General features: G+C 50.2%; 1 long non-coding RNA gene across 1 annotated transcript in view; it reads right to left on the bottom strand.

Moving 5' to 3' along the window:
- LOC123488392 overlaps positions 1-8,518 on the bottom strand; it is a 9,799-nt gene extending 1,281 nt beyond the window's left edge. The window contains exon 1 of the long non-coding RNA XR_006660046.1: positions 8,497-8,518. This is a non-coding gene — a long non-coding RNA (uncharacterized LOC123488392). The remainder of the gene's footprint in view (positions 1-8,496) is intronic.
- Between the last annotated feature and the right edge of the window lie 1,482 nt (positions 8,519-10,000).

A 10,000-nucleotide genomic window follows, 5' to 3' on the forward strand; every position in this document is an offset into this window, starting at 1 on the left:
TGCAGACCTGGCATCTTTTCACTTCCTCCTCTCTACATTTTCTTCCTCTGTTTCTGCTGCTAAAGCCACTTTCTACCACTCTAAATTCCAAGCATCTGCCTCTAACCCTAGGAAGCTCTTTGCCACCTTCTGCTCCCTGCTGAATCCTCCACCCCCTCCCCCCCCCCCCTCCTCCCTCTCTGTAGATAACTTCGTCAACCATTTTGAAAAGAAGGTTGACGACATCCGATCCTCGTTTGTTAAGTCAAATGATACTGCTGGTCCTGCTCACACTGCCCTACCCTATGCTTTGACTTCTTTCTCCCTCTCTCTCCAGATGGAATCTTGCGACTTTGTGACGGCCGGCCGCCCAACAACCTGCCCGCTTGACCCTATCCCATCCTCTATTCTCCAGACCATTTCCGGGAGACCTTCTCCCTTACCTCACCTTGCTCATCAACTCATCTTTGACCGCTGGCTATGTCCGTTCTGTCTTCAAGAGAGCGAGAGTTGCACCCCTTCTCAAAAAAACCTACACTCGATCCCTCCGATGTCAACAACTACAGACCAGTATCCCTTCTGTCTTTTCTCATTCAACTGAGACTGCTCTTCTCTGTGTCACGGAGGCTCTCCGCACTGCTAAAGCTAGCTCTCTCTCCTCTGCTCTTGTCCTTCTAGACCTGTCTGCTGCCTTTGATACTGTGAACCATCAGATCCTCCTCTCCACCCTCTCCGAGTTGGGCATCTTGGCGCGGCTCACTCCTGGATTGCGTCCTACCTGACAGGTCGCTCCTACCAAGTGGCGTGGCGAGAATCTGTCTCCGCACCACGTGCTCTCACCACTGGTGTCCCCCAGGGGCTCAGTTCTAGGCCCTCTCCTATTCTCGCTATACACCAAGTCACTTGGCTCTGTCATATCCTCACATGGCCTCTCCTATCATTGCTACGCAGACGACACACAACTAATCTTCTCCTTTCCCCCTTCTGATAACCAGGTGGCGAATCGCATCTCTGCATGTCTGGCAGACATATCAGTATGGATGACGGATCACCACCTCAAAGCTGAACCTCGGCAAGACGGAGCTGCTCTTCCTCCCGGGGAAAGGACTGCCAGTTCCATGATCTCGCCATCACGGTTGACATCTCCGTTGTGTCCTCCCAGAGTGCAAAGAGCCTTGGCGTGACCCTGGACAACACCCTGTCGTTCTCCGCTAACATCAAGCGGTGACCCGATCCTGTAGGTTCATGCTCTACAACATTCGCAGAGTACGACCCTGCCTTACACAGGAAGCGGCACAGGTCCTAATCCAGGCACTTGTCATCTCCCGTCTGGATTACTGCAACTCGCTGTTGGCTGGGCTCTCACGTCACCCCGCTCCTCTGCACACTTCACTGGCTTCCAGTTGAAGCTCGCATCTGCTACAAGACCATGGTGCTTGCCTCACGGAGCTGTGAGGGGAACGGCACCTCCGTACCTTCAGGCTCTGATCAGTCGCTACACCCAAACGAGGGCATTGCGTTCATCCACCTCTGGCCTGCTAACCCCCCTACCTCTACGGAAGCACAGTTCCCGCTCAGCCCAGTCAAAACTGTTCGGCTGCTCTGGCACCCCAATGGTGGAACAAGCTCCCTCACGACGCCAGGACAGCGGAGTCACTCACCACCTTCCGGAGACACCTAAAACCCTACCTCTTTAAGGAATACCTGGGATAGGATAAAGTAATCCTTCTACCCCCCTTACCCCCCCTCCCCCAAAAAATAGTATATATATTGTAAAGTGGTTATCCCACTGGCTATAAGGTGAATGCTCCAATTTGTAAGTCGCTCTGGATAAGAGCGTCTGCTAAATGACGTCAATTCAAATGTGTGGTATAACCCTACTGGTCAAGGTGTGGTGTAACCAATCAATCAATCAATCAATTTTATTTTATATAGCCCTTCGTACATCAGCTGATATCTCGAAGTGCTCACAGAAACCCAGCCTAAAACCCCAAACAGCTAGTAATGCAGGTGTAGAAGCACGGTGGCTAGGGAAAAACTCCCTAGAAAGGCCAAAACCTAGGAAGAAACCTAGAGAGGAACCAGGCTATGAGGGGTGGCCAGTCCTCTTCTGGCTGTGCCGGGTGGAGATTATAACAGAACCATGCTAAGATGTTCAAAAATGTTCATAAGTGACAAGCATGGTCAAATAATAATCAGGAATAAATCTCAGTTGGCTTTTTCATAGCGATCATTAAGAGTTGAAAACAGCAGGTCTGGGACAGGTAGGGGTTCCATAACCCAGGGCAGAACAGTTGAAACTGGAATAGCAGCAAGGCCAGGCGGACTGGGGACAGCAAGGAGTCACCACGGCCGGTAGTCCCGACGTATGGTCCTAGGGCTCAGGTCTCTCAGTTGGCTTTTCATAGCGATCATTAAGAGTTGAAAACAGCAGGTCTGGGACAGGTAGGGGTTTCGTAACTCGCAGGCAGAACAGTTGAAACTGGAATAGCAGCAAGGCCAGGCGGACTGGGGACAGCAAGGTGTCAGCATGCCTGGTAGTCCTGACGTATGGTCCTAGGGCTCAGGTTCTCAGAGAGAAAGAGAGAACGAGAGAATTAGAGAGAGCATACTTAAATTCACACAGGACACTGGATAAGACAGGAGAAGTACTCCAGGTATAACCAACTAACCCCAGCCCCCCGACACATAAACTACTGCAGCATAAATACTGGAGGCTGAGACAGGAGCGGTCCGGAGACACTGTGGCCCCATCCGAAGAAACCCGGACAGGGCCAAACAGGAAGGATATAACCCCACCCACTCTGCCAAAGCACAGCCCCACGCACCACTAGAGGGATATCCTCAACCACCAACTTACAATCCTGAGACAAGGCAGTATAGCCCACAGGTGTGGTATAACCCTACTGGTCAAGGTGTGGTATAACCCTACTGGTCAAGGTGTGGTATAACCCTACTGGTCAAGGTGTGGTGTAACCCTACTGGTCAAGGTGTGGTGTAACCCTACTGGTCAAGGTGTGGTATAACCCTACTGGTCAAGGTGTGGTACGACCCTACTGGTCAAGGTGTGGTGTAACCCTACTGGTCAAGGTGTGGTGCGACCCTACTGGTCAAGGTGTGGTATAACCCTACTGGTCAAGGTGTGGTGTAACCCTACTGGTCAAGGTGTGGTATAACCCTACTGGTCAAGGTGTGGTATAACCCTACTGGTCAAGGTGTGGTATAACCCTACTGGTCAAGGTGTGGTGTAACCCTACTGGTCAAGGTGTGGTGTAACCCTACTGGTCAAGGTGTGGTGATAACCCTACTGGTCAAGGTGTGGTGTAACCCTACTGGTCAAGGTGTGGTATAACCCTACTGGTCAAGGTGTGGTATAACCCTACTGGTCAAGGTGTGGTATAACCCTACTGGTCAAGGGTGTGGTACGACCCTACTGGTCAAGGTGTGGTATAACCCTACTGGTCAAGGTGTGGTGTAACCCTACTGGTCAAGGTGTGGTATAACCCTACTGGTCAAGGTGTGGTGTAACCCTACTGGTCAAGGTGTGGTGTAACCCTACTGGTCAAGGTGTGGTGTAACCCCTACTGGTCAAGGTGTGGTATAACCCTACTGGTCAAGGTGTGGTATAACCCTACTGGTCAAGGGTGTGGTATAACCCTACTGGTCAAGGTGTGGTATAACCCTACTGGTCAAGGTGTGGTGTAACCCTACTGGTCAAGGTGTGGTGTAACCCTACTGGTCAAGGTGTGGTGTAACCCTACTGGTCAAGGTGTGGTGTAACCCTACTGGTCAAGGTGTGGTATAACCCTACTGGTCAAGGTATGGTGTAACCCTACTGGTCAAGGTGTGGTGTAACCCTACTGGTCAAGGTGTGGTATAACCCTACTGGTCAAGGTGTGGTGTAACCCTACTGGTCAAGGTGTGGTATAACCCTACTGGTCAAGGTGTGGTGTAACCCTACTGGTCAAGGTGTGGTATAACCCTACTGGTCAAGGTGTGGTACGACCCTACTGGTCAAGGTGTGGTATAACCCTACTGGTCAAGGTGTGGTGTAACCCTACTGGTCAAGGTGTGGTATAACCCTACTGGTCAAGGTGTGGTGTAACCCTACTGGTCAAGGTGTGGTGTAACCCTACTGGTCAAGGTGTGGTGTAACCCTACTGGTCAAGGTGTGGTATAACCCTACTGGTCAAGGTGTGGTATAACCCTACTGGTCAAGGTGTGGTATAACCCTACTGGTCAAAGGTGTGGTATAACCCTACTGGTCAAGGTGTGGTGTAACCCTACTGGTCAAGGTGTGGTGTAACCCTACTGGTCAAGGTGTGGTGTAACCCTACTGGTCAAGGTGTGGTATAACCCTACTGGTCAAGGTGTGGTGTACGTCTTGTGGCGACGCTACGGTCTACAGGACGCATGGCCTCCTAATTGTCCCTAGAATTTCCTAAGCAAAGCAGCGGGAGGCAGGGCTTTCTCCTATAGATCTCCATTTTTATGGAACAGTCTGCCTACCCATGTGAGAGACGCAGACTCGGTCTCAACCTTTAAGTCTTTACTGAAGACTTATCTCTTCAGTAGGTCATATGATTGAGTGTAGTCTGGCCCAGGAGTGTGAAGGTGAACGGAAAGGCTGGAGCAACGAACAGCCCTTGCTGTCTCTGCCAGGCCGGTTCCCCCTCTCCACTGGGGTTCTCTGCCTCTAACCCTGTTGCAGGGGCTGAGTCACTGGCTTGCTGGTGCTCTTTCATGCCGTCCCTGGGAGGGGTGCGTCACTGAGTGGGTTGAGTTACTGACGTGATCTTCCTGTCTGGGTTGGCGCCCCCCTTGGTTTGTGCTGTGGTGGAGACCTCTGTGGGCTATACTAGGCCTTGTCTCAGGATTGTAAGTTGGTGGTTGGGGATATCCCTCTAGTGGTGCGGGGGCTGTGCTTTGGCGGAGTGGGTGGGGTTATATCCTTCCTGTTTGGCCCTGTCCCGGGTTTCTTCGGATGGGGCCACAGTGTCTCCGGACCGCTTCCTGTCTCAGCCTCCAGTATTTATGCTGCAGTAGTTTATGTGTCGGGGGGCTGGGGTTAGTTGGTTATACCTGGAGTACTTCTCCTGTCTTATCCAGTGTCCTGTGTGAATTTAAGTATGCTCTCTCTAATTCTCTCGTTCTCTCTTTCTCTCTGAGAACCTGAGCCCTAGGACCATACGTCAGGACTACCGGGCATGATGACACCTTGCTGTCCCCAGTCCGCCTGGCCTTGCTGCTATTCCAGTTTCAACTGTTCTGCCTGCGGCTACGAAACCCCTACCTGTCCCAGACCTGCTGTTTTCAACTCTAAATGATCGGCTATGAAAAGCCAACTGAGAGACCTGAGCCCTAGGACCATACGTCGGGACTACCGGCCGTGGTGACTCCTTGCTGTCCCCAGTCCGCCTGGCCTTGCTGCTATTCCAGTTTAAACTGTTCTGCCTGCGGTTATGGAACCCCTACCTGTCCCAGACCTGCTGTTTTAAACTCTAATGATCGGCTATGAAAAGCCAACTGGAGATTTATTCCTGATTATTATTTGACCATGCTTGTCACTTATGAACATTTTTGAACATCTTGGCATGGTTCTGTTATAATCTCCACCCGGCACAGCCAGAAGAGGACTGGCCACCCCTCATAGCCTGGTTCCTCTCTAGGTTTCTTCCTAGGTTTTGCCTTTCTAGGGAGTTTTTCTAGCCACCGTGCTTCTACACCTGCATTACTAGCTGTTTGGGGTTTTAGGCTGGGTTTCTGTACAGCACTTCGAGATATTAGCTGATGTAAGAAGGGCTATATAAAATAAAATTGATTGAGTGTAACCCTACTGGTCAAGGTGTGGTGTAACCCTACTGGTCAAGGTGTGGTACGACCCTACTGGTCAAGGTGTGGTGTAACCCTACTGGTCAAGGTGTGGTACGACCCTACTGGTCAAGGTGTGGTATAACCCTACTGGTCAAGGTGTGGTGTAACCCTACTGGTCAAGGTGTGGTATAACCCTACTGGTCGGTGTGGTATAACCCTACTGGTCAAGGTGTGGTATAACCCTACTGGTCAAGGTGTGGTGTAACCCTACTGGTCAAGGTGTGGGGTGTAACCCTACTGGTCAATGTGTGGTATAACCCTACTGGTCAAGGTGTGGTGTAACCCTACTGGTCAAGGTGTGGTATAACCCTACTGGTCAATGTGTGGTATAACCCTACTGGTCAAGGTGTGGTGTAACCCTACTGGTCAAGGTGTGGTGTAACCCTACTGGTCAAGGTGTGGTGTAACCCTACTGGTCAAGGTGTGGTGTAACCCTACTGGTCAAGGTGTGGTACGACCCTACTGGTCAAGTGTGTGGTATAACCCCCCTACTGGTCAAGGTGTGGTATAACCCTACTGGTCAAGGTGTGGTATAACCCTACTGGTCAAGGTGTGGTGTAACCCTACTGGTCAAGGTGTGGTACGACCCTACTGGTCAAGGTGTGGTATAACCCTACTGGTCGAGGTGTGGTATAACCCTACTGGTCAAGGTGTGGTATAACCCTACTGGTCAAGGTGTGGTGTAACCCTACTGGTCAAGGTGTGGTATAACCCTACTGGTCAAGGTGTGGTATAACCCTACTGGTCAAGGGTGTGGTATAACCCTACTGGTCAAGGTGTGGTGTAACCCTACTGGTCAAGGTGTGGTATAACCTACTGGTCAAGGTGTGGTATAACCCTACTGGTCAAGGTGTGGTATAACCCTACTGGTCAAGGTGTGGTGTAACCCTACTGGTCAAGGTGTGGTGTAACCCCTACTGGTCAAGGTGTGGTTAACCCTACTGGTCAAGGTGTGGTGTAACCCTACTGGTCAAGGTGTGGTATAACCCTACTGGTCAAGGTGTGGTGTAACCCTACTGGACAAGGTGTGGTGTAACCCTACTGGTCAAGGTGTGGTATAACCCTACTGGTCAAGGTGTGGTGTAACCCTACTGGTCAAGGTGTGGTATAACCCTACTGGTCAAGGTGTGGTATAACCCTACTGGTCAAGGTGTGGTATAACCCCTACTGGTCAAGGTGTGGTATAACCCTACTGGTCAAGGTGTGGTGTAACCCTACTGGTCAAGGTGTGGTGTAACCCTACTGGTCAAGGTGTGGTATAACCCTACTGGTCAAGGTGTGGTGTAACCCTACTGGTCAAGGTGTGGTACGACCCTACTGGTCAAGGTGTGGTATAACCCTACTGGTCAAGGTGTGGTATAACCCTACTGGTCAAGGTGTGGTATAACCCTACTGGTCAAGGTGTGGTATAACCCTACTGGTCAAGGTGTGGTATAACCCTACTGGTCAAGGTGTGGTGTAACCCTACTGGTCAAGGTGTGGTGTAACCCTACTGGTCAAGGTGTGGTGTAACCCTACTGGTCAAGGTGTGGTGTAACCCTACTGGTCAAGGTGTGGTGTAACCCTACTGGTCAAGGTGTGGTATAACCCTACTGGTCAAGGTGTGGTGTAACCCTACTGGTCAAGGTGTGGTATAACCCTACTGGTCAGGGTGTGTGGTACGACCCTACTGGTCAAGGTGTGGTATAACCCTACTGGTCAAGGTGTGTGGTATAACCCTACTGGTCAAGGTGTGGTATAACCCTACTGGTCAAGGTGTGGTACGACCCTACTGGTCAAGGTGTGGTATAACCCTACTGGTCAAGGTGTGTATAACCCTACTGGTCAAGGTGTGGTGTAACCCTACTGGTCAAGGTGTGGTATAACCCTACTGGTCAAGGTGTGGTACGACCCTACTGGTCAAGGGTGTGGTATAACCCTACTGGTCAAGGTGTGGTACGACCCTACTGGTCAAGGGTGTGGTATGACCCTACTGGTCAAGGTGTGGTATAACCCTACTGGTCAAGGGTGTGGTACGACCCTACTTGGTCAAGGTGTGGTGTAACCCTACTGGGCAAGGTGTAATGCGACCCTACTGGTCAAGGTGTGGTGTAACCCTACTGGTCAAGGTGTGGTATAACCCTACTGGTCAAGGTGTGGTGCGACCCTACTGGTCAAGGTGTGGTGTAACCCTACTGGTCAAGGTGTGGTATAACCCTACTGGTCAAGGTGTGGTATAACCCTACTGGTCAAGGTGTGGTGTAACCCTACTGGTCAAGGTGTGGTATAACCCTACTGGTCAAGGTGTGGTGTAACCCTACTGGTCAAGGTGTGGTGTAACCCTACTGGTCAAGGTGTGGTACGACCCTACTGGTCAAGGTGTGGTATAACCCTACTGGTCAAGGTGTGGTATAACCCTACAGGTCAAGGTGTGGTATAACCCTACTGGTCAAGGTGTGGTATAACCCTACTGGTCAAGGTGTGGTACGACCCTACTGGTCAAGGTGTGGTGCGACCCTACTGGTCAAGGTGTGGTACGACCCTATTGGTCAAGGTGTGGTATAACCCTACTGGTCAAGGTGTGGTATAACCCTACTGGTCAAGGTGTGGTATAACGGTGATGAGGACCTAGAGGTCATGGCGTGGTAAACCAAGGTAACCTACCGGTCATGGCGTGTGGTATAACGGTGATGAGGACCTAGAGGTCATGGTGTGGTAACCTAGGTAACCTACCGGTCATGGTGTGGTAACCTAGGTAACCTACCGGTCATGGTGTGGTAACCTAGGTAACCTACCGGTCATGGTGTGGTAACCTAGGTAACCTACGGTCATGGTGTGGTAACCTAGGTAACCTACCAGTCATGGCGTGTGGTATAACGGTGATGAGGACCTAGAGGTCATGGTGTGGTAACCTAGGTAACCTACCAGTCATGGCGTGTGGTATAACGGTGATGAGGACCTAGAGGTCATGGTGTGGTAACCTAGGTAACCTACCGGTCATGGTGTGGTATAACGGTGATGAGGACCTAGAGGTCATGGTGTGGTAACCTAGGTAACCTACCGGTCATGGCGTGTGGTATGACGGTGATGAGGACCTAGAGGTCATGGCGTGGTCCTGGTAACCTGCCGGTCATGGTGTGGTATAACGGTGATGAGGACCTAGAGGTCATGGTGTGGTAACCTGGGTAACCCACCGGTCATGGTGTGGTATAACGTGTGATGAGGACCTAGAGGTCATGGTGTGGTAACCTAGGTAACCTACCGGTCATGGTGTGGTAACCTAGGTAATAAAAACATGTTTCCCATGCCAATAAAGCCACTTTGAGTTTAATTGAATTGAGGAGAGAGAGAGAGGATGAAAAAGGAGTATTCCTCATCTATACCATGTTGGTGTATCAGGTTTCACGTTTGGACACAACAAGAGAGCGACAGAGAAACTGGGCTGTTGGAAGAGCGGAGAAAAGAAACATTCCATCTCAGCAAACAGACTATTACACAACATCCATCTCTGCATTATTCACTAGCAGTGAGCTGACTCTCACACACACACACACACACACACACACACACACACACACACCACTACCAGTCATGGCGTGTGGTATATTATTATTGTTTTTATTTAACCTTTATTTAACCAGGTAAGCCAGTTGAGAACAAGTTCTCATTTACAACTGCGACCTGGCCAAGATAAAGCAAAGCAGTGTGATAAAAACAACAACACAGAGTTACATATGGGGTAAAAAAAAACATACAGTCAATAACACAATATAAAAATATATATACAGTGTGTGCAAATGCTAGCAAGTAATGGAGGTAAGGCAATAAATAGGCTATAGTGCAAAATAATTACAATTAGTATTAACACTGGAATGATAGATGTGCAAGAGATGATGTGCAAATAGAGATACTGGGGTGCAAAAGAGCAAAATAAATAACAATATAGGGATGAGGTAGTTGGGTGGGCTAATTTCAGATGGGCTGTGTACAGGTGCAGTGATCGGTAAGGTGCTCTGACAACTGATGCTTAAAGTTAGTGAGGGAGATAAGAGTCTCCAGCTTCGAGAGATTTTTTGCAATTCGTTCCAGTCATTGGCAGCAGAGAACTGGAAGGGAATGGCGGCCAAAGGAGGTGTTGGCTTTGGGGATGACCAGTGAGATATACCTG

The sequence above is a fragment of the Coregonus clupeaformis genome, unplaced genomic scaffold, assembly GCF_020615455.1.
Source record: "Coregonus clupeaformis isolate EN_2021a unplaced genomic scaffold, ASM2061545v1 scaf2255, whole genome shotgun sequence".
Classification (NCBI taxonomy): Eukaryota; Metazoa; Chordata; class Actinopteri; order Salmoniformes; family Salmonidae; genus Coregonus; species Coregonus clupeaformis.